The 27,154-nt window shown below is 44.0% G+C and overlaps 2 long non-coding RNA genes across 3 annotated transcripts; both read left to right on the top strand.

Moving 5' to 3' along the window:
• Window positions 1-58: 58 nt before the first annotated feature.
• On the top strand, window positions 59-10,726 carry LOC310668908. Of its 2 annotated transcripts, none has more exons than XR_014506892.1 (3): window positions 59-113; window positions 9,545-9,641; window positions 10,689-10,726. It is a non-coding gene; the product is annotated as an uncharacterized lncRNA (long non-coding RNA). The 2 variants fall into 2 exon arrangements; XR_014506893.1 differs by lacking the exon at window positions 59-113 and adding an exon at window positions 5,108-5,224.
• A 5-nt stretch (window positions 10,727-10,731) lies between these two features.
• LOC310668836 lies at window positions 10,732-26,851 on the top strand. The gene is made up of 3 exons (XR_014506856.1): window positions 10,732-10,793; window positions 23,737-23,905; window positions 26,065-26,851. It is a non-coding gene; the product is annotated as an uncharacterized lncRNA (long non-coding RNA).
• The last annotated feature ends 303 nt before the right edge of the window (window positions 26,852-27,154 follow it).

The following is a 27,154-nucleotide window of genomic DNA, read 5'->3' as shown; positions in this document are numbered from 1 at the left end:
CTATTGGAGGACGCCGCTCGGCTCCTTCACGCGACCTTCGACTAATGAAAACCGGAGGCCTGGAACTCCTGGACCCTGATTGGCCGAGAAGTGACAGCCTGGAGGAGGCGCGAGTGAGATAAATTCCGAGCCCGCCGATGGTTCTTCCTCGGCGTCCCTCTCCTGCAGGATGAGTGTTGTTGCTCTAGCAGGAGGAGGCAAACTAAGGCCCGGGGGCCGGATCCGGCCCATTCACGTTCTAGATCCGGCCCGCGGACGGTCCGGGAATCAGCGTATTTTTACATGAGTAGAATATGTGCTTTTATTTAAAATGCATCTCTCTCTTGGTTAGGGTTAGGAATTCATTCATTATTTTTTCCCAAAATATAGTCTGGCCCCCCACAAGGTCTGAGGGACAGTGGACCGGCCCCCTGCTGAAAAAGTTTGCTGACCCCTGCATGGCATGCAGGAGCTTGAACTAGGCACCTGTTCTGCGATTTAGGGAGCAGATTAGAGTACGTTTATCCTACCTACGTCTAGGTAAAAAATGGTGCAATACCTCAATATTTATTTCCTTGCATTTCCTAGATATAAGGAAAATAGGTATTTGTAAAACATGAATGTGCAATCGGAGTGGGCCTAAAGTTCTGGCTCCTATTCCTTTGCAATCCTAGAAACCTAAAAAAAATACCAAAACCCCGCTGGTTTTTGCTTACTGACAAGCGATTGATGGATGATCAACACGGTGTTTTCCCGTCTAGCAGATGCACACCCATAAGCTGTTCTTTAGCATTATTGATTGTATTGCACATAATCGTTGAATAAATCTGGTATACTATGAAACACTTGGTGTTTTGAAGTTGTAATCCTATGATACTTTCCTAGGAGTAAATCCCATTGGATTTAGTAGGATTTATTTCTGAGTAGACATACATGGGATGCGGGTGGTGCTGTGGGTTAAACCACAGAGCCTAGGGCTTGCCGGTTAGAAGGTCAGCCGCGACGGGGTGAGCTCCCGTTGCTCGGTCCCTGCTGCTGCCAACCTAGCAGTTCGAAAGCATGAAGTGCAAGTAGATAAATAGGTACTGCTCCAGCGGAAAGGTAAGTGGCATTTCTGTGCGCTGCTCTGGTTTACCAGAAGTGACTTAGTCATGCTGGCCATATGACCTAGAAGCTGTACGCCAGATCCTCGGCCAATAAAGCAAGATGAGCGTCCCAACTCCAGAGTCGTCCGTGACTGGACCTAATGGTCAGGGGTCCCTTTAGACATGCACGGGATTGCATTATAAACCTGGATGATCCTAGTCTTGTTATTACACATACAGCCCAAATCTAACCATGCTACTCAAAAGATTCATTAATTTTAGTGGAATGTACAGCCAAACAGGGTTTTAGTTGTACCATGAATTATTATTTTTTGGTATTGTAGCAGGAACCCCCCCCCCATCATTCAGTTTGTACAAACTTCACACACACTCACACTCACACACTACATATGCTACACTTCTGTTATAAATTCATAGAAAATCAACCATACATCAGATTTGCACTGTTCCACTTTTATTTTACTCCATGAAGGAAAGACTACAAAATGGGGAAGGTTTGATACAGGGCACCATAATCCCTTCACCATACCAGCACATCCACAGGAGCCCTGCCCAGTTGCTATGCCAACCCTGATGATCCCAGACAGAAGACAATCAAGATCACAAAGAACTTGCATATGGGAGTGGATTCAGCATGGACTGGAACAAAGAATAGTGATCAGATCTTCCCTCAGGGGGCAGGAAACTGCGACTACCTTTTGTCTTCAGAAAATGACTCATGGGGAGGGGTAGAAGGGAACCAGCCAGGTGACAGGACACTCAGGTTACCACCACAACTCCTCCCTCAACCCTTCCTTTCTGTAATGTATGCATGATGTTTCTGGGGGTGGGCTTGACCTAGAGGATGGGAATTTCAAAAGTTTTTATAAGGTCTTGCACACCATTTTCTGTGTCTTTTCCTCTCTCCTGCAAGTGAGGGGAACACCCTGTTGCAACAGTTCAATAAAGGCCAAGCCTACAGGCTGCTGATTTGCTCCAATTTACTCTGGTTGGTGTCTTTACTTTTTGTCCAAGGGAGCCCTCGGATTTTTCCGGTAACAGTTTGGTATGATTTTATTGATTTTACAAATAATCCAGGCTGAGGCAGATAAATTCCAAAACCAAATAGATTGGTATGGGTAGAAGCTCTGAAGGAAATGTTCTGATATCATCTAATAAAATAGAAATGACAATTTGTGAAGAATTTAGAGATAAAAGAAGGATTCAGTAACTATATCTCATGTATGGTTTTTGTGGGTATGTAGATGTAGTTTATTCTGCATTTGTGGGTTTTTTGTTGGGGGTGTTTACATGGCCTCCCATGGAAATGACTTGATGGTAGTGAAAATATCTGTTTTTGTGCTTGCCGATCAGAAGGTCGGCGGTTCAAATCCCCACAATGGGGTGAGCTCCCATTGTTCAGTCCCTGCTCTTGCCAACCTAGCAGTTTGAAAGCACATCAAAGTGCAAGTAGATAAATAGGTATCGCTCTGGCAGGAGGATAAACAGTGTTTCCATGCACTGCTCTGGTTCGCCAGAAGCAGCTTAGTCATGCTGGCCACGACCGGGAAGCTGTCTGTGGACAAACCCTGGCTCCCTCTGCCTATAGAGTGAGATGAGCACCGCAACCCCAGAGTCGTCTGCGACTGGACCTAAAAGTCAGGGGTACCTTTACCTTTACCTGCGCTGTTGGGATTTCCCTGCACTATGCCTAGTCTATCACTTGCAGTTGCTGTTTACTTCTGTGTGAGTTAAGAGTCCTTAGTCTCTGGCTGGACTACGCTCCTCATCCAGTTGGGCAGTAAGTCCTGCAGCAAGGGATGCTGGGAGTTGTGGTCCACCAATGTCTGCTGGCGGCTATTCCAAGAGTGCTGCAGGAGACCCCTAGCGGTGCAAAAGTGTGTATTCCGTTTCTAACCTCACAAAAGAAATAAACAAGGCAGAGGGTGCTTCTATGCAGACACTCTTTTCAGGAGGGATTCACATACTAGTAAATTCAGGATGTGCAATTAAAGTTGATTTGCAGGTCTTCCAAAAAAGTATTATCTTTCCCTATTGCAGGTTTGTTTTGCAATAAGGAAATTGAGGGCAAAATGCCGTGGAACGTGTGAGAAAACACTTGCTTTGATGTCACATTTAGCCTCTCCACAAACAAATCTGAGCAAATGCTCATTAAACTGATGACATTGTCTAATTGCTCAGCAATCATATCAGGATGAATGCTCAATAAACAGGGTGTCTGGCAGTGCCCAGAGCAGAAAAAGGGCCTTTTCCAAAAATTGGACATTGTATGCAGCCTGAATTAGTAACAATGGATAGATGCCAGTTGCAAATAAATATTATGCAATCTTGGTCATTCCAAAGTATTTAGCCTTATTTACTAAATATAAGTAATTAGATCACTCTGTAGGCCCTAGAGTCTAATGCATCAGGAAATTTTCTAGTCCAAACTGAAAATTCCCTTAAATTGTATGGAGTAATTCAGAAGTTTCCAGAAAACCCATATTACTGGAAAGAACTTGTTTTGTTTCTTTGCAAAGCTCTTTCTTCCTGCTACTCTTTAAAAAGCTTCCTGCATATAACCCTCTCTCCAAAAACACAGAGCACTGATTTCTTTTGCAACCTCTCGCCACTCTGAATGTCTCCACAGAGATGGGAGAATTAATACTGTATTACAGTTTTCCACACACCCACCATCCCTTCTCACACTCTAGTCTCTGTCATAAGGGTTTTAAGTTAACGCCATAATGATCTCACAGAGGTGTGCATTAGGGTCAGAAGTCAGCACCATAAAATAAGAGCATTGATTAGCACGATGCAATCAGACTCGCACTTTGATTATCATGCTGGGGAAATGTTCTGATATCTTTTAAATCAGCAATTGTCAAATCTCCTACATTAACCTGAATCTCTATGGGTACATAAATGGTCTATGGCTACTAGGAGCTATATACAGATAACTATGTACAGTAGTTACAGAAGTGTACAGTTATTTAGAACCCTGTCTGAGGTGTTTTCTGAAATGGATATTGCTTTGTGTGGTTTGCAACATGTTCTTATGCAAAATTAGGCTGACCAAAGCCTGCTGATTTCAGTTGGATGAGGTACACCTGAAGTACACATCATACCTTTAAAGGCTTTCCACAGAGAGCAGCAGCCATAGGCAAGTGAGGATTCTGCCTACAGAAGCAGACCCAGAAGGGAGGTACCAGGTGGCCTTGAGAAAGGATGTGCTAGGTGGCCTCTCTCCACTGCCCTGCCCAAGGAGGTTTTGAAATGTATTAAATTGGGGAAGGGAGAAAGGTCACTTTGTCAAGGACAATTCAATTTGCATCCATTCTGATCTCTGCAGGTAGTAGGGATGGGCGATATCTGGTTTTTAAGATCGTGATATATCACCAACTAAACATCACATTATACCAATATATCACAATATCTGAAATCAGGATGGAGCTTTGTAGAGGCATTGGCTGGCTTCACGGTTTTTCCCACATTGTGAGTTTTGCATAATACACACCCACACACCGTGATTTGTGATATATGGCCAGGTCAAAAATTATGAAACTGATATCACAGTGTGGACTTCAAACTAGTTTGGGACGATATATCGATATATCAGACCCTCCAAGTGTCCCTATTTTCCAGGGACATCCCTGATTTAGAGTAGCCACCCCTGTTTCTTATTTGATCCTGGAATGTCCCGCTTTTCCTTAGGATGTCCCTATTTTCATTGGATAAATGTTGGAGCTGTCTGCAGGGAAGGTTTTTTTAATGTTTAGTGTTTTATTATGTTTTTATATATGGTGGAAGCTGCCCAGAGTGGCTGAGGCAACCCAGTAAAATGTGAGGTGTATAAATAGTAAAATTATCATTATGGAATGGGACGTCCCTATTTTCATCAGAGAAATGATGGAAGGTATGATATATCGCCCATCCCTTGTACCATACTTATCAGTGTCAGTTTCAGGAGGCAGTGGAAGACAGGAGTGCCTGGTCTGGTCTGGTCCATGGGGTCACGAAGAGACGGACACAACTAAACGACTAAACAACAACAAAAACACCAGTTTTATCATCCCATTGTTCTGACTGGCTATTAGGCGACTTGTTGAAAGCTTGGGCACTTCTGGTTGGCATGTGCCATGTGCACACAAGCAGACTGGGTAAGTGATTTAACTGATGGACAGGCAGCTAGATCTAAATTTATAAGGCCTCTCTCTTAGCAATTCCCCTCGGACAGAGCTGAGTGCTCACGTTATTTTTGGTTCCAGTTAGTGAGCAGAAGATGGCGCTTTGGGCTTTTCCTTGAAAGCTGGAGTGAAAAGGGCGAAAGGGTACTGATTGCTAAGAGTTCAGTAATCCAATTTCTCCAGACTGGCTTCATAATGAGAGCTCATAATTCATTCTGTCACTCTGCTATGTAATAGATGCACCTTTTAAGTGACACCCAGGGCTGGCTTTTAAAGCAGGAGGCTAATTAAATACGCCGCGCATGAAGCTGATAACATCTGAGAGAGCTGCAGATTAACTTAGCTGACATTAAGTGGGGAGACGTTGGGAAAGCAGGAGTTAGTTCATCACATCATTGCACAACGGCACGATTTTAGACTCATAATCTCTGCTCTCCCCTGGAACAACCTGCTAGTGAGAGAATGACCGAGAATCAATAAAAAGATGAAGGGTAATGTGTCCATTACATGAATAAATTGCTAAGATGCAACAATTATTGGGCTATGAGCGTTTATTTGTAAGGTTATGGACCCCAAGCTCACAGTTTATGCTAAGAGAAATTCAGCCAGAATAATCTTTGATGGGGCAGAGAGCATTGTGCAGAAGTGGACCAACGTTGCATACTTATGAACAAATTTTGAACTCCTAAGAGGAACGGAAAAATCACTGCCCATCTATAACAGCTAGTAATGCACATTTGTACTGTATCTGAATTTTGTGAGTTGTATTCATTTTAATGGGTTTTTACACAAACCTCTTGTGTTTCTAAATTCCATTTCTGTCTAAAGATAACTAGATTACGTTTAACCTTTGATTACTTGGACGGGCTTGCCAGTCTGAAACCAACGTTGGCTCTCCTTTTAGGGTTTCTCTGGGCAGTATCTTTCTCAACCAATTAATTGGAAATGCTGAACCCAGCCAGAAGCGGGTGGGTAAGGAACTAGAAATGAGATGTACCAAACAGCATTTCTTAAACTGTACTGTAAAGGTAAAGGTACCCCTGCCCGTACGGGCCACTCTTGACAGACTCTAGGGTTGTGCGCCCATCTCACTCAAAGAGGCCGGGGGCCAGCGCTGTCCGAAGACACTTCCGGGTCACGTGGCCAGCGTGACATCGCTGCTCTGGCAAGCCAGAGCCGCACACGGAAACGCCGTTTACCTTCCCGCTAGTAAGCGGTCCCTATTTACTTGCACCCGAGAGTGCTTTCGAACTGCTAGGTTGGCAGGCGCTGGGACCGAACAGCGGGAGCGCACCCCGCCACGGGGATTCGAACCGCCGACCTTACGATCGGCAAGCCCTAGGCGCTGAGGCTTTAACCCACAGTGCCACCCGCGTCCCATAAACTGTACTGTAGGTCTTTCTTATTCCCACTGTATAGGATTGCATCTTTAATCTGTTTTGCCAATTGATAAATTGCTTTCTGCTTTGGAGTCTCTTATTTTCTTGGCTTCTTATCAGTCTGTACTTCAGTCTGTCTCTATTTGCCTGCTCTTCTCTATTTTCTTGATTCTCTTGATGGTCAGATTAATCCTATTTAACACTTCCATCCATCCTCTCTCTTGATCTTTCCCCACCTACTCACATTAGCACCTCTCTCTCCTTGCAAGTGTTTGAACAGTATCTGGAAATGTGTATTTTCTCCCCAAACCTGAGATTTCCACCTCTTCTCCTAACTTTGCCTTCCCCGTCCTTTTCCTAATAGTCTTATTTTTCTCAGATCAAGAACCTGTGGGCAGGGTTTGCTCTTTTTAACTTAATCATTGTGCAGTGACGGGTGGTGACTGAGGATGATGATTACTATTCTAAAATAGGCCACTACTCAACTGATGTTTAAGGTAAAGGACCCCTGGATGGTTAAGTCCAGCCAAATACGACTATGGTGCTCATCTCACTTTACAGTCTGAGGGAGACGGCATTGTCCACAAACAGCTTTCCAGGTCATGTGGCCAGAATGACTAAACCGCTTCTGGCGCAATGGGACATCGTGACGAGTGCCATAGCGCATAGAAACACCATTTACCTTCCCACCGCAGCAGTACCTGCTCACCCTGTCACACAGATTTGAACTGCCAACCTCCTAATTGGCAAGTCCAAGAGGCTCTGTGGTTCAGCCGACAGTGCCACCCACGTCTCAACCAGTATAGAACAGACCCACAACCATGTATATATAGGTCACTCAGCACAGCTCCCACTGCTGTCTTCTCAGCATAATAGATAAGACCATGGGGAGGTGGCAAGTCCTGTTTAAATTGTATCCTAAGTGATTCCATTCTACCTTGTGTACATTAGCCCTTATGATAAACTTGCAACTGAAGTAGCAAGACTCCAGGCTCACATCTCTTATTTGTCTAAGTTTATAGTTCTAAGATGTGAGAGTATGTCACATTTTGGTCTGACCAAGCTGCAAAACTTAACCTTTTTTATTTTATTTTATTTTATTAACAAGTGTCTAAATTTGAGGCCCTCTTTGAGAGGGAGGCCCCAGGCCAAATGGCCCTCCTGGACCCATCATTAACAGGTCCTGGGCAGACATGCCCTAAATGAGCAGGTGTTGCTGTAGATAGCGGCTGCAACAACGGTGGTGTCTCACAGTATACTAGTGAGGTCTGAATGATGGTCCACAATTTATCCTCAAGCACAGTAAGAACGAGTCATTTTTAATCAGCTGCTCAGCAGGGAGAGAGGTGCCACACAGGACCACAGAAAATGGGGGAATAGATTCCCAGGATTAAAACCCACAGTCAGTGTGTGTGGAAATGTCATCTAATGGGCACTGTGGGTTCCCTTCTTCAGTAATGAGAGAGAAAGAGCTTACAAGGCATTGAGGTCTTGCAGATGCTTAGAGATTGATGAGAACTCTTAATGCAGAGTTCCTGAGAGTTTCTTCATTTTCATGGTTGTAGAAAAAGGTTTGTTAAAATTAGATTTAGAATTCAAACTTGGAACATGATAGTTGTTGAGAGCGGACTTCTCTCATACATTTTTATCTCTCTTTAAATTGTGGTTGGAATTGATACCGGAGTCAGCGGATTTACCTTTAATTAGAAAACTTTGAAGACTGTTTTGAGCTTGGATTTTATTTATGCAGGGAAACAGAAGGATGTGATCCTTTAACAGCTGTTCACATGAGCTCCTGAGTTCACTCCTAGTTACCGCAGTGATAAAATGAAGATGGAGAATATTCAAAATACAAGATAAAATGATTTTAACTTACAGAATATGTGTGTAATGAGCACGAAATCTCCAGCATGATAAATGAGATGTGAAAGATGTCTTGGGATCTACTATTCACAATTTTATCCCCTGGGATAATATGGGATGTATTTCCATAAGACATAGAAAGGCAGCACATACATTAAATATGAAAAACACATATTCTTTACAATGCACAATTGACCTATGGAACTAGGTTCCTTTGGGAGGAAGGATGGGATATAAATTCAATAAATAAAAATAAAAGTCAACTGCCCCAACAGATCCCTGAAAATACATAAATGTATAACAAGTAGAGCCAGGAGGAATTATTGAAGATGGTTTTTTTAAAGTGTTTTAAAACTACTTTGGAGCAAAGTGCTGGTGTGTTAGACACTTGGAACATTCCCTGCAGGCAGATATATCCTTAATTGGGTCCAGGTCCAGATTAATTACTATGCTAAGCACGCTGCAGAATGGTATTAAGCTCCTGTAGTAAAGCTGGGGTAGCTATGCTCCCCCCCCCACCCCCCGTTCTAATTTACCAAAGATGCCTGAGGTGTCAAGAATTAGGAGAGAAATAAAAAGCAGCATAATACCATTCTATCAGTATGTAGATGAACAGGGACAGGGTCCAAAACTAACCACCAGAACATTTCCTCCCACCCTTTGGTAATGTTTTAGATTGGTAATGTTTTTCGCTTCATAGTACTGTAGCACATTAGTATATGCTGTCTGATCTTCTCCCCTTCAATTTAGTTCAATTTCCTTTTCCCCCAACTGAATGTAGGCACTCTGTACCAATTATTATTGCTACTTATCATTCCCTAACAAAATGACCATAATTTTATATGGACACTCTGGAATGTGCAATAGAACTCTGTATGCACTCTGTACATGAAGAAATACCACCACTTCCAGGGCACAGGTGGGCCAGGGACTGACTTTTGAAAATTTATTTCCCCCTCTTTCCATGTAGTTTCACAATAATTGTAAGTGGTAGACCCTTATTTGTGAAAAATAAACTGATGTGGATTTATTGATGTTACTTTTTTCCTAGTGATGTGGCTTGGGGAGTGCGGGCGGCTGTGGTCTAAAGCACTGAGCCTCTTGGGCTTGCCGATCAGAAGGTCAGCGGTTCGAATCCCCGCGACAGAGTAAGCTCCCATTGCTTTGTCCCAGCTCCTGTCAACCTAGCAGTTCAAAAGCATACCAGTGCAAGTAGATAAATAGGTACCGCTGTGGCCGGAAGGTAAACAGTGTTTCCATGTGCTCTGGCACTCATTATGGTCCTTCATACGCCAGCAGTGGTTTAGTCATGCTGGCCACATGACCTGGAAAGCTGTCTGTGGACAAATGCTGGCTCCCTCGGCCTGAAGCAAGATGAGCGCCTTACATAACAACAACAACAACAACAACAAATCATTTATATCCCACACATCTGGCTGGGTTTCCCCAGCCACTCTGGGTGGCTCCCAACAGAACAACAACAACATGATAAAATATCAAACATTAAAAACTTCCCTAAACCCCGCATTTGCTTTTGACTGGAGTTAACCATCCAGGAGTCCTTTACCCTTTTTCCTTACTTGGCATGTCTTTGGGATATATGGTAATATTTCAAGCCAACTACCATTGCCTTTAACTTTTAGTTCTCTATGTTACATGATTACTGCTTTGCAAAAGTTTGTAAATTATATGAATATTCTGTATTCATTATTATTGGGAGGGGGCTCAAACAAAATGGAAAACAATAAACAATAAAGCATAAACAATTATGCTTTTTTAATGAAAACGTAAGTTACAAAGAATAGAAAAAATGAAGAGTAATAGTATCAAAAAGAATGTTATTGTTTTATTTATTAAATGTATAGAAACTTATTATGGCATAGGCTTCTGCGAACTAAAGGTCATTTCATCAGCTACAACTTAGATGAGAGCCAGTATGGTACAGAGGGTAGTGTATTGGACTTAGGGTTTAGAAGACCCAGGTTCAAATCTCCGTTCAGCCATGAAGCTCACTGGGTGAACTTGAGCCATTCACTGCCTCTCTCAGCCTAACTCTACCTCACAGGGTTGTAGTGAGAATAAAATGTACATCACGTTGAACTCCTTTCAGAAAAGCGGGATATAAATGTCAAAGTAAATAAAATGATAATAAATAGTTAAATGTGACACAAGACTCTATGTTGCTTTTGCTGCAGGAGACTAATGCAGCTGTCTACTCCCCTGGAAAAGAATAAATAAGTTAAATAAGCTTGAGAAGTAAGTGCAAACAAGAAGCGCCATGATGTGCCTCAGCTTCTGAGGTAAGTTGAGCCCTGTAGAGGGGGCTAAAGCTGCAGCAACTGCAAGTCCTTCACACACGGCCTGGTGCTGGTTGCTATAGCAGGCAATTATGTACCACAGTTCCAACTCCAGTCTCCAATTGTCTCTCTCTTCCACCTCTCTGCTCATTTCCCCTCTTTACCCCTAGCTAGACATCTTATAAATCAGCTGCTTTGTGTTGCAAAAACCAGGCAGGCTGTTTCATTGGCTGTTGCCAGGAAGATGTCTCATGTGACTGAGGTACACACACATCCGCATGGTCCTTGGTGGTGGTGATGATTAGCTCTCAATCTGAAGCATCTACTATCTGGAGAGCCTGTTAACATGAGTAATAGAACACAGAGTTTGACTTTCCAATTATTTGATGCAGTGCTATCTGTGCTCCAGCCCTTAGGGGACAATCAATGACAGAATACACTTAAGGGAAAGCAGGGAGCAGCACTGATTGAAAACAGACCCTTCCTCATTACAGAAATGGCAGTAGCAAACCATTCATTGCAAGAGTTTATTTATTCCTGTCATCTTTTGCTGGCAAAAGGTGCTAGGCTGTTAGCCCTCGAGACAATTCTTCCATCTGCAAACCTAGAGCTCTGTGCAGCAAAAGCCATATCTCACGGCTGCATTTCAAAAAACAAGGATTATTTCTGTGACTGATAATGAAACCTCGTCTCCATGGCTTTTTCAGACTGTGACCTCTGTTGAGATTGAGGGCTGGTGGCTAGGTTGTATGGTGAACTAGGAACGCCTGAGAGCTAAGGCATTATGAAATTATCTTTCTGCATGGAAGGTACTAAGTGGAAATGCAATAGGAGCAGGTTACTCTCAGCATGTGCTAAATGTATACTAGTGATAAAAACAGAAGATCCTGCTGGATTAGGCCAATGGCCCATCTAGGCCAGCATCCTGTTCCCACAGTGGCCAACCAGATGCCCATGGGGAACCTGCAAGCACATGAGCACTCTCTTCTCCTGTGGATTCCAGCAACTGCTATTCAGAAGCTTTACTGCCTCCAACTGTGAAGGGACGCATAGGTGCTACTGGGATCCCGTGCCAATTTCTGTATCCTAGGCTGGATCTAGACACATCAAAGAAGCGTTTCAGGTAGGGAAGAAATGGGACTCTGCAGCGTCATCTAGTGGCACATTGTTATATCGCATATACAACGCATATAAATCGCTTTTTCTTTACCGATCTAGCTGAGTCCCCAGTACAGTGGTACCTCAGGTTACAGACGCTTCAGGTTACAGACTATGCTAACCCAGAAATAGTACCTCAGGTTAAGAACTTTGAGAACAGAAATCGTGCGGCAGCAGTGGGAGGCCCCATTAGCTAAAATGGTACCTCAGGTTAAGAACAGTTTCAGGTTAAGAACAGACCTCCAGAGCAAATTAAGTTCTTAACCTGAGGTACCACTGTATCTCCTTATGCGAACAAAGAAGCTTCCAGATCATCTCTATTTTTGAGTGGAATTCCAGCAAACATACCAGCAAAGGATCAGACTTCTGAGGTAAGGAAAGTGACGGAAAATGTGGAATAACACTTGCTTTGATGCAACATTGTCTAACCTCCCCACAAACCAATCAGAATGAATGTTCATTAAATAGCCAATGTTGTCTTATTTCATTGCAAACAAATCAGGATGAACATTCAACCTTAATAAAGAGGTTGTCTGGAAACATTGTATATTTATATCTATCTGCAAGCCATGGAGATTTTCCCACTTCTTGTCGTCTATGAAAAGTCACTTGCCTTATGAGTGAGTTGGGGGTCTCAATCCACCCAGAGTTCACTGGGCCCAGAATATCCTGTTGGCACCCCTGAATGACAGGGTCTTGAGAATGCTCACTGAAATGAGATTGTTTTCTGGGCCCTGGGAAATTTATCTGATTTATAGTTTGTCCCTTGTTTCAGAACTAATCATCATGCTTTTCCTGAATTAATGTATGTTCTACTCATGATTCTGGGGTAACCTAATATTATGCTAAATTTATTCATTTATATTCTGTCTTTGCTCCTTGGAAATATATATATTTTCTCAGCCAGTCTTTTCTCTAGGCACTGATAAGACGCAGAGTTTCTGCAAGATTGCAGCATCACTTGTCTTCAAATTATGCCACAGAATGTGTCAATAAACCCCTACACACACCGCCACGCATTGGCAATTCTGATGTGGTGTACAAAAAATAAGAAAATGTGGGGAACTATGAAGTGTCTCCATTGAGTTGTGAAGTAGCTAAGAATGCAGAAGATCAGAAAAAGGCTCCAATTCCAGAAAAAAATATTTCTTTATAATTTAAAATATTTGAAGGCCCTGTCCCTGTACCTGCCATAGGAGTGTGCACCAACCATAAAATCTGGCTTGGATCACACAATTCAGTGTTTCATAAAACAGTCCATTCTGGATGGAACAATTTCAGTGGATTCGTATCAGGAGTTCAAGTCTGCTTCATTTCACCTCATGGGAAATTAAAAAAAAAAGTTTTTCTCTTTTGGCAGAAGTAGATGGCATTTGCATGCATAGTAGCTCATCACGGTGGCTAAAGCCTACTTACAGGCAAAGAGGTCCAGGGTCTTTAAAATGTGACCTCATCCCCCCCCCCCCCAAAAGGAACCAATTATAACTTTTTAATTTGGGGGCAAAAATGGATGACATATGTATTCTGAGGGCAGGTTTAGGTTTAGGGTGGGAATCATCACTCATTATATTTAGTGGCTGAAAATTGCATATATTATAGATACACTCCTGTTGGGCACGGGGAACATACAGGTCTACGGACTTTGTGCTGGGCACCTTTAAAATGGATTTTGGAGTAGAAAGAACTAAGGGATTCACTTTCTGAATATAAAAATTCCCTTTGATTACAAGCTTGACCTGTCAGTCATTATGGGGCACTCCTCCTGTGCCTTTTCTCTGTTTGCTCTCCCTTCCTCCATCACCCCACCCAAATATTATGGTATCTTTAGAGACATTTCTTTTGCTTTCAGCAGACACTTCTCTGCTGTATTTTTTGATGTCTGGATCGCTGAAGTCCCACAAAGCACTTCAGGGCTCCTTGCTTCAACTTGTACCATATTGTAAAGATCCTGCTTCACCTCTGACAAGTTCAAAATGCCTTCACAAAGTATCCCATTTTGATTTGGGATTTGAAATTCATCTGAATCTGCTCTCACACACAGGCAGGAAAATAGGGCTTCTGAGGCAGGTCTCAGGCTGTGGGCACAGGCAGTCATCATGAATCCTTGTCCCAAAACATTTAGGGCTTTAAAGTTCAATTGCAGCACTTTAAGTTGGGCCCAGAAATGCACAGGCTGGTCTCTACATCCCCTAATAGAAACCACCTCCTGATCAAATTTTTTAAGTACTCTTTTAAAGCAGTCAGTCGGTTAAACCACAGGAGTGCTCTAGACAATGGTTGCAGAAGACACCATTGCTAAACCACTTACATGGCAATCATGCTATTGATTATAATGGGAATATATGCTGCTTAGTGGCTCAGCTATAACCCAAAAGCTACATTAACCTGGCTAAATACTCTTAGGGTACAATACCAGTTTGAAATGCTTGTTTAATATGCAATAGAAATGCAATTTCACTGAGGTCTGATTATTCTGCACCTCTGCCCTGATCAGCTTGCTGCATGAGTGCCTCTCTCTTTCTTCCTTAAAAAAAACACCCCACACCTCATTTTTCTGCATTTCTCTCATACCTTTTCAGCACTTAATTCCAGGCATCTAGTGATCTGTCTCTGACTTCACCATTACAACATGGTGACTTCATAGTTGGGTTCAACGTGTCAAGAATGCTATTAATCTTTCCCCGCTTGGGTTCATATAACTCTCAGGTGAGATGAGTGATACAGTTAATAAATTGGGAATGGAATAGCTGCAGTTGTCTCTAGGGCACTCTGATTCATGCAATGTAAAGACAGACACCTCGTCTTCAGCTCCTTCTTTTATAAATGCCCCAGGAATCCATTAGCAAAATGCACAATATCTAAAGCCAGCCAAAAAGCAGTCTTTGTTGCCATCACCAGTGCATGCAGCGAACTCCAAATCCAAAAACAAATTGAATCAGAGCTCTGAGATTCCACATGTGCTCAAATGCTGTCTCATCCCCAAAGGAGCCTTTATAGGAGGAAAAGTTTGGTAAACATTACTTTGGAACAAAGTTGAGTTGTATTGATTAGATGTGAAGTGTCTCCAAAATACAGTGGTACCTCGGCTTAAGAACTTAATTCATTCCAGAGGTCCATTTTTAAGCTGAAACGGTTCTTAACCTGAGGCGTGCTTTCACTAATGGGGCCTCCTGCTGCCGCTGCACTGCTGGTGCACGATTTCCGTTCTTATCCTGGGGCAAAGTTCTTAACCTGGAGCAACCACTTCCTGGTTAGCAGAGTTTGTAACCCGAAGCATCTGTAACCCAAGGTACCACTGTACAGTCATACCTCGGGTTGCGAACGTGATCTGTGCGAGAGGCATGTTTGCAACCCGCAGCATTCGCAGCCTGAAGTGCCGCGTCTGCACATGCGCGTGATGCGATTTGGCGCTTCTGCACATGCGCATGACGTCATTTTGTGCTTCTGCGCATGTGCAAGCACCAAAACCCAGAAGTAACCCATTCCGGTACTTCCAGGTTCAGCGCGGTCCACAACCCGAAAATGCGCAACCTGCAGCATTCGTAACCCGAGGTATGACTGTACCTCGCTTTTGTTATGCACCTAAATAAAGGCACTAGAATGCTAATTAAGGCCAGAGGGTGGCAGCTATGTCGATATCCATCTGCTTGGTGCTTTACCCAAATCAAACCCCAAAAGTGGAGTTAACAGATGGTGTGGTGAAGCAACAGCTGAACTTTGCTGCCCTATACAAGCAGGCCAGCCTCTGGTTTCAGTGCTCAGTGCCAGCTAGTGGCTTTGGGACTTATTGTACACCTCAAATGCCAAAGACCATGGATGTGATTGCACACTGCATGAACAAAACTACAGTTGCAGGCTTGATGGTGGCTTTTAGGGAGCAGCATTGTAATTTTAGATTCCCCACCGCCAAAAAATAATAATGTAGGGTTTTGTTGATATATGTATATAACATACCGGTATTTCCTTATGTTAACTGTGTGGTTCTAAAGGAAATGATTGTCAAACAATGAAATGCTTAGCACATTCTTCTTTCTTTTAAGTGTTAAATATGGGTCAAAGTACAGTGAGTGAGGTTAAATGCAAATTGCATCAGCTGGGGGGGTTGATTGTTAAAGTAATTGGATCAGGGCAGGCATGGAGTGGTAGTTAACCCTTTCCTTCCCCTGCTGCAGTCCTAAGGAAAAGTCCTCTTCTGATGTCTGAGCTTGTTTGGGTGCCTCTTCCCCCCACCCCCACCCCACACCTCAAAAGCAAATACTAGCTTCAGAAGAGAGAGGATCTCTCAGGTCCACACAATGGTTTCATTCATTATCGGATCCCATCCATTATTAGTCCCCAACTGCACTGATGCAAATTGCATTTTTCTAAAAACCACACAGAGGCATTTCACCTCAATCATCCTTTTGCCCTGACTCATCATTACTAGGGAGCTTTTGAATACATGGCAAGTTTATGCAATTCTGACCAGTCATTGAACTCCTTTCTGGGAGTGGACTTGTTGTACAGCATTTAACCCCTGGTCCAGCAACTAATAAAAGAATGATCAGAAAAGAATGAGTGGAAAAGTAAATAAAAAGCACCACCGAGGAAAGAAATCAAACACCGGGACAAAGAGAAACCACTCCCTTTTCCATTTGCACTTGCCATTGTTACGAAAGGCATTTGACTTCCAGCCCATCTATAGAAGCATCGGGGGGGGGGGGGGATGAGAAGAGTGTGTGGTATCAGATATCTAGACAAAAATCAGGTAGCATAAGAACACTAGCTCCTAGCCCTTGTGATCATTAAGAACCATTTGTAAATGCATGTGCAGTATGTGGTGGAAGATTTGCAGACTTGGAAAGGTCTGTTTTGTTGAACAAAGAGTCCAACGGCCAAGACCTTCTACTAACCCAAGTGCTGCCGTGGGACCTGAAAGGTCTGCTGCCCACAATCCCTTGCACATTATAAAGTGTCCTGAGGCGCAGCCCTTCAGTCTCATGCGGTTTTACTGGCACACATACACTTACATACAACAGTGGCGTAGCGTGGGTTGTCAGCACCCGGGGCAAGGCAAGTAATTTGCGCCCCCTAACCCGTGGATTTGTGCCCCCTAACCTGTGGATTTGCGCCCCCTAACCCTAACCCCCAGATGTTGCGCCCAGTGCGGCCGGCCCCCCCTGCACCCCCCATGCTACGCCACTGACATACAAACAGATGGATCAGGCCAGCGGCCCATCTGATTTGGCATCCTATTCTCACAGTGCCACCCCAATACTTATGAGAAGCCTACAAATGAAACCTAAATGCAGCAGCTGAAGTGTACTGCCTCTGACCAGGGAAGCAAAGAATATCCATCGGGGTAGTAGCCTTATCCTCCCTGAATCTGCTTGACTTGCTGAGGACAAAAGCTGGGTCTGCCCTTGAGGAAGGGCTACAGATAGTTCTTGGTCCTTCTCCATTGGCTGCTGCTTCCTCGGCCCTACACTAAGCAGTCCCATTCTCCATTTCTTTTTCTTCCTCCCTTTTCCTCTCACCATGCCCAGAACAGCTCCCATCCTTGTCAACAGCTGTTGCACAGCTATAATAAAACATTATCTAGGCTCAGCTCCGCATTTGTCTGGGGGCAGTGCAGTGGGCTGGAAGTCATGTGACCTGCTCAGAGCACATAAGCTGGTCAACAGGGGCTCAAAGTTCATGAATGTCATGAATTTAAAAAACAGCAATCTTTCCAAGATCTGAGCAAGCTTATTTGGAGCTCCTTGGAAATCAGCGGGGCTTCCCATCGAGTAAATGGGCCAAGCATTGGAATGTATTACATAGCCTTTCTCCTCTGTTGTCCTGGCCCAGGTTCCTTTCCTTTAGATAGGTCTCCTTGTGCCAGAAGAGCACTTCATGGGTCAGACTGTTAGTAGCAGCATTCCTGGATGGAGGAAAGAGGGAGGGTGGTGAGAAACGTCCACTTCACTAAACTGAAAGGACGTGTGCTTACCCTGCAGGGAAGTGGAGCCCACAGGTTTGCTCTGCCACCCGTCAGCTGCATTATCTAAGCATGGCCTACTTTGATGGTGTCTGCCATAGCAGATTTCCTGTGAATGGTGTTCCACATTAGCAGCACACCTTGCCTCCCAATGTTCACTACACTCATTAGCCAATGCAAAGTGACACTGTACCCCGACAAGTCTCCTCTGTCTTGTTGCATTTTTCAGAGAGGCTTCTCTCCCCTTGTTTTATAGAGCTTCATGCTTCCATCAGATCAGATAATGGGGCAACTGCTTCAGTCCTGAGCTTGTTATCGCCCTTGCTAAAATGTGGACATCTTTCCTGCCTACATCTTTGGACTGAGCACTTAGGAATTGTCATTAAAACCTCTTCACAGCAGTTGCCTACATTTTAAACGAAGAGTGATTATTACTAGAGCTACAGGTTTTGTCAATTAATCAGTTCATTTAATTGTTCTTGAGTGGTCAGAAAACTTGCGCCCAATTGCCTGGGCAGAATATTTTTTTCAAAAGGAAGTTTACTTTTAATGCAAGCACTTGCAGTTAAAAATATGTGTATGGCAGCCATCTTCTTTGAAGAGGCATCCCTTCTCTCAGATAAAGAAGGGGCTATCTCTTCTGAAATGGTGTAATAATGGTGGTTTGTCCAGACAACTCTCTTTTAGTTCCCAGTTGTATTCTTGTCCTTTGTATGATACTCGCAGTGCTCTTCAGAACTCGGAGAATACTCTCAAATTTGAGGGAACGGAAGTTATGGCTGCAATCCCATACTCACTGACAGGAAGTGCCATTGAAAATGATTGGGCTAACTTCTGGGTAGACACATACAGAATTGCACCATGAATCTTATTTCTGTTTTTTCTTAAGTCTAATGCATTCTTGGTTGGGCCCAAGGTAATCCGCTAATCTATGAAACAGTGAAATGTGAGCATTGACTCCATTTTATTAATAAGCTATATGAAAAGATAGAGAGGCAACTCCTCGTCTTAGCTTTTCAGCCATACCGTTCATGGTGATATATCTGTGTGGTCGCCATTCTGTCAGAAAAAGTAAACCCTCTATGATTAATTTAAATATATATGCAAATTTAAAACTGCCTGTTTTCTAACATTAGGGATTACTTGTCACTGTCCCAAGGAGGTGGAGAATGGTTTGGCCCTTTCAGCCTTGGCCAAGTGACCAGACATCATGAGGTTCCCAGAAAACTCTGAATGGATAACAACCCTAATGATGAGATGAGATGGGATGCTTTCAAGCTAAACTAATTGGGCGTATTGGAATTCCTATTTTTATTGGCCACATTGACTCAGATAAAAGATAAGATGGTACCATGTACATTCTCATCATGGAGCAGTAAATCAGCCAATAAGGTTTATATGCTGTCAGTACATTAGCTGCAAATGTAAAACTTATTTCCTGGATGTTGCTTCGTAAGATGCACTATTAGACAATCTGAAGAAAATTAAGTCATAAGTGTTGCAGGCTTACAGCATCAGCATCATACATTTTATGAGAGTCATTGGGTTTGCCAGATAGAATCAAGCCCATCAGCTGTGTTTTACTCCAGAATCTGGTTTCAGAAACTTTCCAAATCCATTCATTCTTGGGAAGGGGGACTTTTAAGGTGGCCAGAAAATCAACTGGGGGTTATGAAATTAAGATCTCACCCAGAATAACTTTGGGCTGGTTTCTCGATGTCCAGTGCATTTCCCCCCCAGTCTGATAACTTAAGTCAATTTCAGTGGTTGAAGAGTATCTAAGGCCATGTTCATCAAGGAGCTTCCTGTACTTGCCTTGGGGCAGAAATGCAGACTCTTATATTGGTAAATGTGTGCTCCAGTCTCACACTGTATCATGAGATATTGGGAATGTGGAGAGGGAAACTTACAGAGGACAATTGGTTGGTTGGTTGGTTGGTTGGTTGGATGAAGAGGTGCTCAGCCCCTTCCATGTTTGCCTCTTCTTTCATGCACCTTCCCCACAATGTCTTAATTCACCATTCCCATTACAAGCTGACCATCTTGTTATAATCAGCAGCAGATGCTGGAAACCACCCCGAGCAAGTTGGAGCTAACTTTTTATTAGCAAAAACAGGAGCGTCAGGCCTAATGAGCACAGCAACTTTTCTTCATGAAGCAGTTGTGGAGACTAAAGGTCCCTGTCTCCCCACATCTGCCTAAGTCTCCTCCTCTTCAGGGTTTTCCCCAAGCAATCTGAGACTTTGCCTGCTTGAAGCTAACTTCTCTGCTCTCTTCACGCCTCTCTTGATTCTGGGAGACTATGGGGAGAGGAGCTTGTTGCAGCATGAGGGGGAAACACCCATGACTCTTCACCAGCCTTTTGGCCTCCCTTCTCCCACTCGCCTGCTTCAGCCTCTGCCTCTGATTCTGGACTTTTCTCTGCCACAGACTCTCCCAGCTCACTAAGCCTCTTTAGCTTCTGACACCTCTTCCTCCCAGGCGTCTCCCTCTTCTCCCTCTGACCAATCATTGTCATCCCAGCACCAAGCTCCTGGCTCAGAGCCTTCTTTCCTTGAGGTTTCACCAACTGGTTCCTCCCACCATTCCCACCAGTCTGAGACATGATGATTGTGATGTTTCTGTGCTGAAAGCTGGGGTACAATCATGACACTCTCTCTCTCTCACTCTCTCTCTCTCTCTATATATATATATCTGCAGCCATTAGGGCTGCCATACGTCCAGATTTTCCCAGACATAACCGGGATTTCAAATGTAGAATTGATGTTTGGGATGAATTTCTGATCTTTGACCCTAGCAGCCATCACTGCAGTTACAGTTAAGTGAATGCAGTACATGTACATATCTACTTTTAGATAGAATAGTTAAGAATCTGCCATCCTCCTTTGCACTTGGACAGAGAACCAAGAACCCTAAGTGTGCTGTTAGCTTTCATTATTAAAAGAAACGTAAGAACGGCTTCATTTTCAACACTGCTTTTAGTATGGTCAGACAATGGGAGTTAAAAAGCTTTGTTGATGCATAATTACAGTGAGAAGTGCAATTTTCTAAAGAATAACAAGCACTCTTTTTCATGATTGTAGTTAAAATGTGATTATTACAGTCCCTTAGAGCCAACGATGCTTAAATGCAGAAGAGGCGGGAAGTTACATCAGTTGCAAATAAGAGAACTGCTGATAACTGTCTGAGGACCAGAATGTAGTACTATTGCAATATTTTCAAAAACAGGGTAGGAGAAACAGGGAGGGGCAGGTAGAGCCATGCAACCTCCTGCACTGCGATCCACTTTCAAAATGATTCTCTTCCTCCCATTGCTCCTTGATCTACTCTCCCAGTCCCTATAGGGCAATCTGTATCACTGCTGTATTCCAAAATTCACTTTCTCTAAAACAAATCTGACCCAGGCCCTTTGTTATTTTTAGTGGCCCCAGTTCTTGGAACAGATACAAGGAGCTGGGCTTTCTCCAAGTCAAGAATCCAGCCTTTCTGCATCATTTTTCTCAAGCAAACCCTGTAAAACTCTGCAGAAATAGTTGTTCTAATTGGTGGTTGCTGCTGTGTCTGTGTGCTCTCTGCTAAACCACACACACCCTGCTTCGTTGGGCTTCCTTATTATTGCTTCATATCCAGCCTAGTTACGGGAACATGCGGCAGAATTGTGGTCAGGCATCCGCCTCACTAGAAAGTTGCTGCTGAGTGGACTGTGGATATGTTCCTGTCTCATTTATGTTTGCAAGGAATCAGCTTTGTTAGACATCTGCTGAGGCCTCAGCATCTCAGCAGTGTCTACCACTGATCCCCTGATTCACTGCTGCTGACCAGGAATGGCACCAGCACTTGTGCAACAAGAATATGCAAAGCCCTTAGCCGGCAAGTGGAACTGAGATGGTTCCCTCCACCCTCCTGAATGTCCTGAAGCCTGTTGAAGTTAGGCTGGCCAGAGTTCAGAGGAGGGCTGTTTCCATTGTGGCACCCGTTTTGTGGCATGAGCTCCTTATGCTTTGGAGCTCAGGTGAGCAGCGAATATGGGTGCTTTCACAGGCAATTGAAGGCCTTCCTGCAATCACCCTAACTGTAAGGACTGGAATGTAAGTCCACATGACATGCCACCATCAGCAAAGGCACGAACAGATCTGGTCTCCTTGTAGAAGTGCTTCCTTGGAAGCACTGTCTTCTTACCTTGAACAAGAACCACACAACAGACCAGTCCTACCCCTTTAAAAGTAGAGCCAGGGCACGTGTGTCAGGTGTGGAGGCAACACATTTGCTTTGCCTAGCCAAGTTTCCGCTGGTGTACCTTTTGAGCCTTGCAGCCTGTATTCTGAGACAATGCAGTGTGCTAATTTTCTTAATAAAACTTTCAGAATTTCCTGAACCAAGGGTCCGAGTCATAGGATCACAGGAGATCCTAACCCTCTGCAATGTAACGTCTTTTGTGTGAGGCTGGAAGCCTAGACAGGAGGAGTCCTTAGAATGCACAGGACCCTAGGAGAAAGCATAGCACTTAGAAGTGAGGTTTTATAGGGGAAGTAAAGTTTTATAGGGACGCGGGTGGCGCTGTGGGTAAAGCCTCAGTGCCTAGGGCTTGCCAATCGCATGGTCGGCGGTTTGAATCCCCGCGGTGGGGTGAGCTCCCGTCGTTCGGTCCCAGCTCCTGCCCACCTAGCAGTTCGAAAGCACCCTTAAGTGCAAGTAGATAAATAGGTACCACTTTATAGCGGGAAGGTAAACGGCGTTTCCGTGTGCTGGGCTGGTGCTGGCTTGCCAGAGCAGCTTCGTCACGCTGGCCACGTGACCCAGAAGTGTCTCCGGACAGCGCTGGCCCCCGGCCTCTTAAGTGAGATGGGCACACAACCCTAGACTCGGACACGACTGGCCCGTACGGGCAGGGGTACCTTTACCTTTAAAGTTTTATATGTTTGTAGTGGTGCTAAGTATCCCATCTCCTGCCCCACACCTCTATGAACTAGAAAGGGATGCCCCACCTACGCTGTTTCCCACAGCTTTAAGCAGAATTTGATGCTGTTTTCCTCAGTTATTAGCATGTTGATGCTGCTGATCATAGAAGTGTAAAACTGTAGAGTTGGAAGGGACCACAAGAGTCATCTAATCCAACCCCCTGCAAAGCAGGAATCTTTTGCCCAACCTGGGGCTCAAACCCATGACCCTGAGATTAAGAGTCTCGTGCTCTACTGATTGAGCTATGTTCCTTGCTGCTGTTTTATATATAGTACACACACACACACACACACACACACACACACGTTTTATGTTGAAATCTGCCTTGTGAATCGGTTTTGATTCAAGAGGCAGAATATAAATATTTTAAAGAAATGGTATTAAAAATACAGTTGACCTTGAATCATAGCTCCGTGTCGATCAGTTTCTTGTTTCCAGCCGGCCTTGGAACCAACCCTTGAGATTTCCACATCCCACACCCTTTCTATATAACTAGCACTCTCAATATTTTCAAAGTAGACGCTTGCAATGTTGGACTTCTGCAGTCCTCCATTCTGGTAAAAGATAATGGCTCAAAAGGTGTTTGCGTGTGTGTACAGATATCTAATGAATATAAATAACTCAGTTTCAGAGACATAACAGTTAATAACTGTAGCAAATAAAAGGACTCGGACAGCAAACCTCCCAGGAGTCTTAGCTTTCAGTGAGTGACAGGTACATTAACTGGAGATGATTGGACTGCATCCAGTCAGTTTATAAATGGAGCAGTCAGGAGTAGTAGAAGCACATTGCAAGCATGTATAAACACGAGATTTATCCCGGGAACATTTAATTAAACTGGAAAGGTAATGTGTAACTCTTCCATTTCAGGGAGCACTACATTGGAGTCAGATGAGTTACTGCACAGGGGGGAACACTTTGTCAAGTTCAGGGTATACATACAGCATGTATGACATGCGATGAAAGCAGCCGGAGAAATGCCACTGCTTCTCTTCTTTGTTAAACTGTGCTAGACTGGTTGGTTTAAGCAAGGGAATTGGTAAGTCGCTGCAAAGACACCTATCCTTTAGAAACAAGCAAACAAATAAAGAAATTAGTATGAGAAAACATTGCTTTAAAATTTATTTTATAGTATCTTGTTTTCACTGTAAGGCCCTGATGAGTCTGCTGGACTGAAATGTAGGGTATAGAGGCAGAAAAGAACAAACTGTGTTTTTCATTTGTGGTTTGTTGGGATGGGGCAAAACAAACCATGAACCTTGGCTCAGAGGTAATGCTAAACCAGACCATGGCTTGTTTTCCAGCAGTGCTGCAGCAGCAGCAGCAGCAGCAGGAGTGGTGGGGATCAGTGGCAGAGGAACCCTCTCCGGCACCCGGGGCGGAGCAGCCTGTACAGACTGCACATGTGCAGCATCCCAAACGGACTGCACATGTGCAGTGACCGTACGGGATGCCGCACATGCGCAATCCATATGGGCTGTCGCTCGTGCATGGCGACGGTACAGGCTGCCACGTGAGCACCATCCTATACGGACGCCGCACAAGCGGCGCCCATATGGACTGCAGGCCCCCTTGGCTGCTCTACAGCTGGGGGGAGGCAGGGCCCATCTTGTCACCCCTCCCAGAGTGGCGCCCGGGGGGGGGGGCCCTCCGCCCCCTCTTCCTACGCCACTGGTGGGGATGAGGGAGGAAGCACTCACAGCTTCATCAGTGAACATTGGTACACTGCACAGAGCATAAAAGGTAAAGGTAAAGGTATCCCTTCCCCTTACGGGCCAGTCTTGACAGACTCTAGGGTTGTGCGCTCATCTCACTCTATAGGCCAGGGGCCAGCGCTGTCCGAAGACACTTCCGGGTCATGTGGCTAGCGTGACAAGCTGCATCTGGCGAGCCAGTGCAGCACATGGAACGCCGTTTACCTTCCCGCTAGTAAGCAGTCCCTATTTATCTACTTGCACCCGGAGGTGCTTTCGAACTGCTAGGTTGGCAGGCGCTGGGACCGAGAGACGGGAGCACACCCCCGCCGCGGGGATTCGAACCGCCAACCTTTCAATCGGCAAGTCCTAGGTGCTGAGGCTTTAACCGACAGCGCCACCTGCGTCCCTTATGCACAGAGCATACCGTAGTTTAATTTAGCTACGCTTTAAAGAAATGTGCAAACCAGACCAGAGTGTTATTCAGTAACAGGCAACCTGTGCTGGGTCGTCCAGGCCTGTCACGAGGGCATTTGGAGCTGCTGGTTTTTGCGTTGCAATTTCTGAGAGTGTAATTTTAGAGGTTAGAGCAAAGGAGGCAGGGTTAATCGAGCAATATCTTCCAGCATACACTGTAATAAAGCCCTTCTGTGTGCTAAGTAAATGCCAGCTTATTTCCGGACTATGCTGTAATGTGCTAGCTGCGCAATTATATTTTTCTTGAATAACACTGTCCAAGCAGCCTGCTGCATAGCATCCTTGTTATGCTGGACACCACCAGCTTCATGAAGCTGAGTTCAGTGAAACTTTGAAAGAGAATGGGCAAATCTGTTAGTACTGGTTTCTCTCAGTTTCCTATTTTTAAGTTCAGTTCACCACATTTCTGCATCAGGTCCTCATGAATATTCACCAGCATTTTAGTATGAATTTCTCCAGGTATACACATTTTTGTAAGCTATTTCCCATAATATAATGTTGAGAAGAGCAGGGCTTCATTGTCCAAACTAGCTGCAGCTTGCAACCGTTTGAATGCTAAGACAGCCCCACAGGTTGAAGGTTCATGGGGATCCCAGACCTACACTGGTGATATATTGGTTAATTCAAGAGAATTTAACTGCACACACACATATCACTGTCTAAGTGGAATTGTTCAGTCAAGTAGAATAGTCTCGCTAGTGACATTCCCTATGCCCATGTAGCTATGCTTTTTTCTTCCCGGCATTGTATTCCATGTTGCTAAGGTAATTTCCCTTTCTGAACGTCTGTGGCCCCATATCACCTCTTCACCTCAACTCAGAAATCAAATGCAAAGGTCGGAATTACCACTCCAGGAAGCCTCTCAGCAGGGACAGCAAACACTGAATTACAGCAAAAAAATAAATAAATGTCCCAACATTTGCTACCTTGAGATGCTAGCCTCACCCTGATCCTTGGTGGGGTCTGCATGCAGTCTGCTTAACTTTCTTCTCGTTCTAAACTCTCTCTCTCTTTCTCTCATTTTTAGGTGAGCAAAGAGCATCCTTCCAGAGCAAGTCTGTAAAAAGCTACTGCCTTCTTGAAAATTGCTCTGAAGAAGACACACCTTTACCACAGGGCCTACTGGAAACTGCCAAATGATAATGGCCAGGAAGAGGGGTGGTGTTCTGTCAAAGGATCTCATTTACTTAATTGTTTAGCCAAAAGCTGAAATGTCTGGAAACCACAAAGTCATGGCCCTTAGAAGTCCGCATTGTTCTGTACTCTCACAACATTATAATAGAGTGATTTCATCACCGTTATTTTCATCTTTTCTCTCCTTCAGTTCTTTTTAAATAGTAAACTAGTGAGGCTGTCCTATAGAATGATGGCCCTATAGAATATATTGAATATCCTTTACTGGACCAAGTAATTGCATAAAATAGGAATGCTCTCCAAACCTTAACTTTAGGAAGAGTTGTTTAGAGCAACAACAACGTTAAAATCCTCCTCTGCCTTTAACAACAGCCCAACATGCGGATGTAGTTGGAGAAGCTTAACCTGCTATATGTCTCTGGATCAGGCTAGTGATATAGGCACAGTAAAAATAAATAAATTTAAGTGGCAAGTCTAGTTTTTGACCAGAGGTTATAGCATAACAAAAATGACCCTGAACAACTTAGCATCATCAGCAAATTTGGCTACCGCACTGCTTACCCCTAGCTCCAGCTCATTTATGAACAAGTTAAAAAGCACAGTGCAGATGACAGAATTAGATCAGCTTATGCTATGCATTTCTGTATTGAATAAACATGACGGAAAACATTTTAGGGAAAGCATTGTGTTATTAGCGCCATTTGTGCAGTTTCATGTAATATTGCAATGTCAGATATCGGCCAATCATGGGTGTTATTGATTGGGCATTTTCTGCTTATTGACCTGATGATTTCAAGCAGGTTCAACACAGTTTGATTTGTGTTCTTTTCGGAACATAAATCCACGATAAAAGGTTGGCGGTCATTTGGTCCGACTGCTGGTGATTTATCTGTTCAGAAGAATTTTAGATCTGGAAAGAGGGGGCTGACCCATTAATTTGGCAAGGAAGGTGGCAGAATTGGCCACCAGGAATAGTTCTGAGT

The sequence above is a fragment of the Podarcis tiliguerta genome (assembly GCF_965153285.1).
Source record: "Podarcis tiliguerta genome assembly, chromosome: 2".
NCBI lineage: Eukaryota > Metazoa > Chordata > Lepidosauria > Squamata > Lacertidae > Podarcis > Podarcis tiliguerta.
Note: the sequence above shows the minus strand (reverse complement) of the source record. Positions and strands in the feature narration are given on the sequence as shown.